Source organism: Myotis yumanensis, unplaced genomic scaffold, assembly GCF_028538775.1.
Source record: "Myotis yumanensis isolate MYYU_CA2020_CCGP unplaced genomic scaffold, mMyoYum1.0.hap1 SCAF_1, whole genome shotgun sequence".
Taxonomy (NCBI): Eukaryota; Metazoa; Chordata; class Mammalia; order Chiroptera; family Vespertilionidae; genus Myotis; species Myotis yumanensis.
In genome coordinates, this window is record NW_027223752.1 from 59,870,986 (window position 1) to 59,881,718 (window position 10,733).

Consider the following 10,733-nt stretch of genomic DNA (forward strand, 5'->3'; position numbering starts at 1 on the left):
TGTTCTTATTTGTAAAATATGGCTCATTTATAAAGAATATTATTGATAACAATTAGGAGAAATATATATGTAATCAAAGACATTTGTAAAATTACCCTGTATTAATAAGTAAGAGCCATACTTGCTATAGTTCTCTAACCTGAGGCACCCGATGGTCTGCCTAGTGCCATCTTCAAAACTTGAGACAGATGAGAGATTACCTGTGGAAATTTAGACCTTTCTCTGGGGCACTAGTAAAGGTCTCAGCAGGTTGTTTCCTGTGCAGGGGGCTGGGGAGTGGGATGGCCAGAAGCTGCTTTCTCACCTCAGCCAAATCCACAACCTTCAGGAAGACTGAAAGGGGAGCTTTGGGAACATAGCTTTGAACCCCAGGGAAATCCTAGGGAATCCTGAAATATGAGAGTGGGTTTTTTTTTTTTTTTTTGTGTGTGTGTGTGTGTGTGTGTGTGTGTGTGTGTATGTATGTGTTTGTTTTCAGATTAAAAAATTTTTTGAATTCTCACCCAAGGATATATTTTCCATTGATTTTTAGAGAAAGAGAAAGGGAAGGGGGAGACAGAGAGAGAAACATCAGTGTTAGAGACGTATCAATTGGTTGTGTCCTGCACACCTCCTGACCTTGACCAGGGATCAAGCCTGCAACCAAGGTACCTGCCCTTGACCAGAAATGAACCCTGAACCCTTCAGGCTGATTCTCTGTCCACTGAGCCAAACTGGCTAGGGGTGAAAGTGGGGTTTGAAAAATCTATAATAATAAAAGCGTAATATACTAATTAGACTGGACTACCTTCTGGATGAAGCCAGGGCTGCAAAGGAAGTCCAGGCCCCAGGTGCCTGTCAGCGGCCGGAGGGAAGCCCGAGTCCCGGGTGCCTGCTGGCAGCTGGAGGGAAACCTGGGTCCCAGGTGCCAGAGGGAAGCCAGAGATGGCAGTGGGGGGAAAGAAGGCCTACTCTTGCACAAATTTCAAGCATCAGGCCTCTAGTCTATAATAATAAATGTGTAATATGCTAATTAGACTGGACAGCTGAACGACCTTCCGGATGTCCTTCCAGACAAAGCCGTGGCGAGCAGGTGAGCAGTTAGGGGCGATGAGGCAGGCAGGCAGAGGCAGTTAGGGATAATAAGGTAGGCAGGCAGGCAGGTGAGCAGTTAGGAGCCAGCGGTCCTGGATTGCGGGAGGGATGTTCGACTGCCAGTTGCAGGATTGGACCTAAACTGGCAGTTGAACATCCCCTGAGGTTTCCCAGATATCTAGAGGGTGCAGGCTGGGCTGATGGACACCCCCCTCCATGTAAGAATTTTGTGCACCGGGCCTCTAGTATCTATAATAACATAAGGGTAATATGCTAATTAGACTGGATGTCTTCCGGACATCATTCCAGACATCCTTCTTGATGAAACTGGGGACGGAGGGAAGCCAGCCAGGTCTCGGGTACCTGAGGGCAGCCCGGGGAAAGCCAGCCCAGGTTCAGGGTGCTTGCTGGCAGCCGGAGGAGGGAAGCCGGTGCTGGCAGCCAGGGGAGGGAAGACCTACTCTTGCACAAATTTTCGTGCATTGGGCCTCTAGTATATAATAACCTCTCTAAGTGTTGATGAATTATTCCTTTTCAAGCATGAATGCTCCAGTCCTAGAGCTCTCTGGAGCAGTACAAACAAGCTTGGTTGGTTTCTTAAAATTCAAAAGCTTAGGTAGAAATGTAAAAGGACCTGTGATGCTGGCTGGGTCTGAACAAATGCAGAGTGGTTCCCTGGACCAGTTGTCAGGAGACTGGGAGCTGCTTCTGCATCTGTCTCCAACTCTGTGACATGTAGCCATTGATTTCCTTGCCTGGGGAATGAGGCTGGGATGGTAAACATGTATGTAGAAGTTCTATACTGGGGCTGCAGCTCTGTAGATCTATGATTTATAGACGTAGCATTACTGAATCAGGACAGTGGTCTGGCCTCCATTGTTTCTGATGAGAAGTCAGCCGCCAGTCTTACTGGTGTTCCCTTATACATGACAACATCCATGACATTTTTCTCTTGATGGTTTCAAATTTTTCTTTGTATTTTATCATTTTTACAATGATATGTCTGGTGTGAGTCTTTGAGGTTATCCTACTTGGAATTTGTTGACCTTGAATATGCAGGTGAATAGTTTTCATTAAATATGGGAAGTTTTCAGCCATCCTTTTGGCTCTGTGTATCCGGAGCACCCTGAGTAACACACATACCACCACCTTTTGTAGAATTTGGCTGCTGCAGGTAATTCTTAGAGTTGGTAACCCTACAATCTAAATGATTAAGGGGCTTAGCCTCAGCACAGGAAGTCACTCATGGTTTCTTCCACTTTTACTCATAAATGTGGACTAAGAAAGTAAATTGTAAAAGTAAAACTACTTTTCATCCTTTCAGCTGCATTTAACTCAGAACTACCATGAGACTAAAATACCCTGAATGCATACAAATCACCATAAAGCCAAGCTTTAATAACATTAACCAATTAGATAGAAATATTCAAGTGAATTGAGGACAAGAGCAATCAGACCAAGAATGCAGATAAAACCACACTATACTTTCCACCGATTTCTCTACTATTCACAGAGGGCACCCCTATGGCCATACAAAACATACCTGGATTATTTCTAAAGCACTTCCAAAATGAGTTTAGACAATGTCCAAATCTAAATAAAAAGTGGTGGGAGAATTGTTGAAGTCTAGTGATGAACCTACAATTGTGACAAGGTTACTATCCATATTCCACGTCCATAATCTGTCCCAATTCTGTGAACAATAGTCTGAGCTTGCTTGCACCATTGATGAAATAATCTGGCAGAAACAATGACCCTGAAATAACTGACAAAAACACCAAGCAAATAGTAAACACATTGTGAAGCAACTCTGTTTAACTCTACTTAAATGATGCTATGTCTCCTTCATTAAACATATTTCAAGGGAAAAGGACATGAGGTGTTTCACTGGCTTACCTGATCATTATAAATCACCACATATAGCAATCCTATATCTTAAGAGGATTGTACAACTGCATCAACACACAGTAATCTTGCCGGCTGCCTCTGGGGCAATTAGCTCTACTGGTTCCTGCTGCACTCATTCATGTGAACCTGCTTTTAAACCAATCAAAGAGAAAACGAGAACCAGCCGGGGCAATAGAACCCTACAATCCCCTGCAGAAGTGATCTGGGAGACGGCCCTTTCCCCATCAAGATTGTTCTAATTTGTTTATTTATTGGGATGACATTGGTCAACATGAACAAAGAGGTTTCAGGTGTGGGTTTCTATGTTACAAGATCTGTATATTGCACTGTGTGCCCACCACCCAAAGACAAATCTGTCACTATATATTAGGACCCCCTTCTCTTCCCATTCCCTTCTCTCTGGCAATCACCACATGGCTGTTTGTGTTCATGAGTTTCAGTTTTATATCCCACATATGAGTGAAATCATATGGTTCTTAGCCTTTTCTGACTGACCTACTTCATTTAGCACAATGTTCTCCAGGTCCATCCATGTTGCAAATGGTGCTATTTCATCCTTTCCTATGGCTGGGTAGTATTCCATTGTGTAAAGTACTACATCTTCTTTATCTATTGTAGCAACCCCTCTCCTGGATATATATACCTGAAAAACTCAAATTCATGTATTCCCAATCATGTATTCCCAAAGACATATGCACCCCTATGTTCATTGCAGCATTATTCATGTTGGCCAAGACATGGAAGTGGTTCTAATTGAAGCCTTCATTGCCAAGCACCATTTCCAGCCTCCCATGACGCACTTAAATAGTCCTCTGGAGCAGCGGTCACCAACTGGTGGTCCGCGGGGGTGAGGTCTGAAAGGTTGGCGACCATTGCTCTGGAAGACTGTGTAAGACTCTGGCTGACAAACAAGGATGTAAATTCCCCTGAGTACCTATTCCTGGAAGAAGGGGATGTGGAAGGTTGCTATTCCTCATTTATCCCTTTAAATCTTTGCATGCCCTCACTCTATCAGACACTGAACTAGATCATGGGATGCAACAGTAAATCAGATACAAGGCCTGTCCTCAAGGAGCTTCCAGTCTGAGTGTGAAACCGAACAATTACAACCAAACTACAAGTGAGACATATACACAGGTCATTTGGAACTCAGAAGATGTTAAAATCTCTGAGGAGAGGGGGAAAAAGACATCCTTGCAGAGAAGAACTGAGCCAAGTTCAAATTTTTAAAAATCTGCTGATTCCTGTTTTTTCCTAGCCCATATTGACTCCTGTTTAACATTACACCAGCTTAACCAACTCTGTCCATTCACTCCATAAAACAGATGCACAGTGGGTACTGAGCAGTCACAGTATGTCGGCTGGTTAGGGACGCTAGTACACCCATATGTCGCTGCTTCCCCTGTGTTAGTTGTACGTTTACCAAGAGTCAACTGTGTTTGTTCCCAAACCTGTTTATATCTGTTGTCATTGGAATGGGGATTGTGGTTGGCAGAATAATGCCACCAAAGATGTTCACACTCTAATCCTCAGAATTTAGGAATATGTGGTACCTTGCGTGGCAACAGGGATTTTGCATGTGATTAAAGTTAAGAATTTGAGAGTAGACTGGATTGCCCAGGTGTGCCCAATCTAATCACATAAATCCTTTTAAGAGGAGAACTTTTTCTGCCTGCGTCCTTCAGAGAGAAATGTGATGGTGGGAAGACCTCGGAGAGAAACTAGCTTTAAAGATGCAGAAAATGGTCCGGAGCCGAGGAATGAGGGCCGCCTCTAGACACTGGAGAAGGTAAGCACACAGATGCTCCTCTGGAGCCTCCAGAAAGAAACGTTAGGCCAGCGAAACCTGTGGCAGACTTCTGGCCGACAGAACTGTAAGATAAGGCATTCGTGTTGATTTAAGCTACTGAATTTGTGTTGAGTATTACAGCAACAACAGAACAGTAATATTGGGATTAAAAACCCCCCCACCCCGCTCCACACACACCTTGCCTTGTCTCAGCCTCTGTGCTTTTCTGTGTGTGAAGGGAAGTCTGTGCACCAGAGCCTTCCATGCTGCCCCTGGGGCCGTGACTGAGACGCCCGAGTCTTTCCTGGTCAGATCCCACGTACCCTGGAAAATGGAAGGCTGGTCTCTAAACTTCATTTTTTATCAGATTTGCTAGATCAGAGCCTGCCTGTATTTCTTAGGTGGGAATGACAGGGCTGTGGACTAAGTTACAAGGAATGGAAAGCGTAAAAATGAGTCATACTTCAGACTCGCCATACTGAGCCTATGAACGTACAGAAAATTGGGGGAGGATGTGAGAGAGTGCGAAGAGCACGATGCCTGGAAATAGGCAGGGCTGAGTTTAGTTCCTGGAAGAAATCACTTAACTTGGTTGGCAAAACAGAAGTAAAAATGCCTAGTTCAGAGAGCTGTGAAGATCATAATGCGTGTAACTCTCCAGGCAGCGCACATTTAATGCATTCATCACTGTTGCTCTTACCCACCACTTGCAACGTGTGCGGCTGCTTTTTTTTTTTAAAGGACAAAAAAGGGTATTTTATTGCTGCATAGTTGACATGCAATATTAGTTCTGAGTGTACAACATAGTGATTCAACGTTCATATTCCTTGTAAGTGTGGTCCCCACAGGAAGTCTAGTAACCATCTGTCACCATGCAAAATTATTACTATAATATTGACTATTTTGTTTCTTGGACCCAGTGCTACATTAGGCCTCACTCAGAAAGATAGCACCTGCCACACTCAGATCTTCACATTTTTGTTCACATGTACCGCCTCATTTGATCTTGACTGTAACTTGAGAGGTAGGCAGAGTAAGCTTTATTGTTTTACAGTGGCAGAAACTGAGGTGTGAAAAGATTTGTAGGCTATTAAGTGGCAAAGAAAAATCGAGAAGGCAAACACGATGGTACTCGTGTCACTATCTCCCCGCTTAATGTCTTTTGATCCTGTCTCTGGTTTCCATAGGCAGCGTGGTTCTTTCTATTTGTGGGGCCTCCCAGCAGGCCCCTTCGTGCTGTTACGTTTGAGGTAGTGTCATGCTATTCCTTTCCCCACACTTCTCATACAGCCAGCCTCCCACTCCCCTGTGCGGTGTCTAACTTTCTATCTTAGCCTTAGCTGCCCACAGCACAAATCCTCCCACCTGGGTTGTGCAACAGAGACACTGTGTCCAAGCTGCTGGGCAGGGTCCCGAGAATGGAATTTTTTAAAAACAGATTTCCTAAATCAGAGCCTGCCTATATTTCTTAAAATTTTTTTAAAAGATACATATTGAACCCAGCCAGTGTGGCTCATGGTTGAGCATTGACATATGAACCAGGAGATCATGGTTTGATTCCCGGCCAGGGCACATGTCTGGGTTGCAGACTCAATCCCTAGTGTGGGGCGTGCAGGAGGCAGCTGATCAATGATTCTTTCTCATTATTGATGTTTCTGTGTCTCCCTCTCCTTCTTGGAAATCAGTAAAAATATTTTTTAAAAAGATACATATTGAAATAGTACCTATTAGGCAGGACATAGGCGTGCGAATTGGAGATGGTGGAAAAAAAAGGGAAAAGAAAAGGAGGGAAAATATTTGATCTTCCATTTAGAATTGTGTACTTGCTGTAGGTTGGCAACAGCGGTCAGAGCTGAAAAGAGTTTTCCAGTTTGTAGCCCCATAAACAAGCGTGACCGTCACCCTCAGCACTCCATGGGTCTATAGAAAGGTCTGAGGGTAGATATATGTGTGGTTGCTTCGGTTTCCCCAAAAGGGATCACTTTTCAGGATGCCAGTCAGAATACGGTCTACAGGCACAACGTCAACATTTAAATGGCCACCTTCTGCCCTTGCCTCTCTGGAGGCAGTCTCCGTGCTTTATGTGCAATGATTTCAGCAATGTGTTATAAATATGCATAGATATGCACGTCCTTAGAGGCCTCCAGGTGCAAAGCTCTTATGTATTCCTTATGGCCAAACCTGATGTGTTTCTATTCTCAAGGCTAATGGAGCTCTTAAGAACTGCTATTGGGTATGAGATTAGAATTTGGAACAGAAGGGCCACCTATCTCAGTCCTTTGTTCCTCCTGCTTTCACAGCCCATGCTGGCGGAAGTGGAAAGAAGAGAAGGAGGAAGAAGGAGGACTAACATCTAGTGAGCACTGACTGCCTGGCCCGACACTGTGGGTACTTCTCACACAGTCCAGGGATGTGTGCCGCGCTTTAGGCCCCCGGGGACATTTGCTCACGTCCAGAGATCTTTTTGGTTGTCACAGCCGGGGGAGGAGTGCTACTGGCATCTAGTGGGAGGAGGCCAGGGATGCTGCTCAACATCCTACAATGCACAGGACAGGTCCACAACCAAGGATTATCCTGCCCAAAAGTCAATAGTACTGACGTTGAGAAGCCCTGACCTGTAAGAATCAGTCTCAATATTGACAACTCACCGGCCTTCATTTCTTTAACTTTTTTTCCCCCGCGGCTGTTACATTTTTTAACAAACTGACCCAAGGATTCAGTATCATTCCATCCCTAAAATAATTCTAATAGTTAACATTAATTGAAGACTTACTATGTTCCAGATATTAACCCTTTAATTTACTCCTCAGAACAGTCCTATGACACAGGTATTGTTATTTTCATCCCCATTTTACAGATACAGAAACTTATGAAGGTTATATAAAGTATTGCCCAGTTAGCAGAGGATAGAGTCAAGATTCAAATTCAAGCAAGAACTATTCCAGAGCCCATGTCCTTAATAACCATTCATGCTAATTTCTCAAGGCTTCTCTTGCCTCTGTAAAAGAAGTCAGTGTGTTTTAAATCTTATTCATTTGTATACCACCTTCTTTGCTTAGTGTTTTTCTTTAAGTCTCACCTTTTTTTACATAGCTTCATTTTACATGCACCTAAATGCAGTCCCGATTGACACAATGAGCTGGTGATAATTTTTCTAATACACACAAGTTATACTTAAAACAAAAATTTACTTGGCCATGCACCACCTGTGCCATCTGTGTTTTATTTCCTACACCACCCGGGATAATCCAGCCCTCTTTGGTAAATGCTGGTTCAGGTGCTTCCTTACAGTTTAATGTTTTCTCCTCTGGTGAAGGGGTCTAAAGTGTAAAACCCAACATGTCTCCATGAGGAATGTAATCCAAGACCAAAGTAATTAGAATGAGAAACATACATACACACTCCATTCTAATAAACCTTCAACGCACCACCCACATGGGGATGGAAAGCTGATGGAGAAGTGGTAAGTGACTCAGCAACTAGGAAAGAGATGAGCAGATATTGGTGAGAAGCCAAATGATTTGAATTTGTGAAAGAATTGGGAACTGTAGTCACCAAATACTACAGAGATGTTGAGAATAGGAGGGTTTTCAAAAAATTCTGTATAAGCTATGAAGCCCCACCCCCCAGGTCTGCAACACCCCAAAAGTTCTTTATATGGCCAAACTATCAAGTGTGAGGGTAGAATAAAGGCCCTTTTAAAGTAATATAGAGCTTCATAGCATGTATGATATGATCACAGCTATACATTCATATAAAATTATATATGGTATACATTGAAATTTTTTAATAGTTGAAAAAACACAAAAAATCTCAATTAACTTCCCTTACTCCCTCAGAAAGCTGCCAAAAGATGGGCTTAGACATTTTTAAAAATTAAATTTATTGGAGTAACATTGGTTAATAACATTACATAAGTTTCAGGTGTTCAACTTTATAATAGACATCTGTCTACTCTGTGTTCACCACTTGAAGTCCAGTCTTCTTTCACCATATGCTTGGTCTCCTTCAATCTCTTGTGGTAACCACCATTCTGTTGTCTGTATGTATGAGTTTCGTTAGCTCATTTGTTGCTTTTTGTTTTATATCCCACATATGAATGAAATTATACAGTTCTTATCCATCTGACTTATTTTACTTAGCATATTAATCTCAAGATCCATTCATGTTGTTGAAAATGGCAATATTTATTATTTTATGGCTGAGTATATATGTACCACATCTTCTCTATCTAATCACCCATCAAAAGACACTTAGGTTGTATTCATGTCTTGCCTATTGTAAATAATGCCGCAATGAATGTGGGAATACATACACCTTTATGAATAAATATTTTCAATTTTTTGGGGTAGAAACTCAGAATAGGGATTGCTGGGTCATATAAGGCTTTTGGAAGCCAAATCTGGGAAGAATTGCATGTGTTTCTTCTTTCTATACTGCCCCATCCACTCATAAGGGAATCGGCATCAACTGTTCTCTACCTACATGAGTAGCAGAAGCAAAGGGGAAATTTCCAAAAAAGAAAAGATCCTTGTTTAATAGCCTCAAAACATCTCCCAGTGACACGTGGCTACCTGACACTCCCTGCCCTCCCATTCCCACTCCATTACATAGGACAGCACAAGGGCAAAGGGAAAGAGACAACCAGAAATGGGACTGGACATCAGTGCTAGCAATCTCAGAGCCGGGGTCCGCAGTTTCATCCAATTGGTTTCAAGGCGATGTCTTCTCAAACCTGAAGGATTCGGGAAAGAAATAGTGCAGGAATGAGGAAACAGTTGTTTCTGTTATTAATTTTTTTTGTAACTGAAACTGCTAAACCAATTCAGTGATCTTTGATCTAGAAATAAATCATTTTATTATAACTTATTTTGACTAGTCCTTAAAATCGCCCAGTTTTAAGGACAAATAAGAGCTGCTTTTTAGCTTTTGTTAATGTTGTGTCTGTTGTTTTTTAGCTAGCTGTGAAGAGAGAATCCCACATCTAGATCAGTAATCCAAGCTCAAGGCAGTAAAATAATCACCATCTCAATGCTCTGAGGGCATCCCCATAATTTACCTTTGAAAAAGTTCGTTATTTCCCTTATCTCCCGTGTGATGTAATGAGGTCAGGACACCTGTGCTCTAAGTGCAGCCCCATCTATCACTGTGGGTAAGCATCACAGACCTCCATTTTTAATCCACAAAATAGTGCCTTTACACAAGATGGTTTCTATGCTCCTTCCAGCTCTAAGACTCTATGATAAATTGCTTGCAAAAAAATTCAGAAATAGTTTAGAGCTAAGGTTCTTTGTGCTAGAATGGAAAGAAATGCAAAGAGATAAGGAGGAGTTGAGAAGAGAGAAGCATTACTGCTGAAATGCCTGCTCTTTTTTCCTACAGGAGTGTGCGCTCAATCCTTATGGGCCAAGGAAGTTCTGCTGGAGCGGGCAGCCAGGGGAGTGATGTTAGGAAGACCCAGAGAGACACCTGCCTGCCTCACTGAAAGTTGAAACCACTCAATCACTTATCGCACACTAACTCCAATCTGGTGAAACGCTGTCTAGAAAAGCCTCAAGCCTAATTACGAGAGTGAAATCCCTGTTTGGAGTTGTTCGCATCTCCCTCACAGGACCTGAAATACTCAGGATCATTTCTTGGTGTCTATCCAGACCTTGGTGTTGCCATCACATTGGCTCTCTTGTACAGTAAGTTCTCATTTAGCATCATCTATAGTTTCCACACTTTAAGTGACATGATGTATAAAGAAACCAATTTTACTGTAGGCTAGTTGACATAAACAAGAGTTAAGTTCTTATGGCATCTCACCAAAGTGATAACAAAACAACGTTGAACAAAACATTATTTGAGGACCTGCTGTACTTCATCTTCTCCAAATGTTTGGTTGCAGATTCAGAAGCAGTGTTCCCATCATTGCCTTGATGGATGGTCCACTGTTGAACCTGTGCAGGAGTTTCTAAAC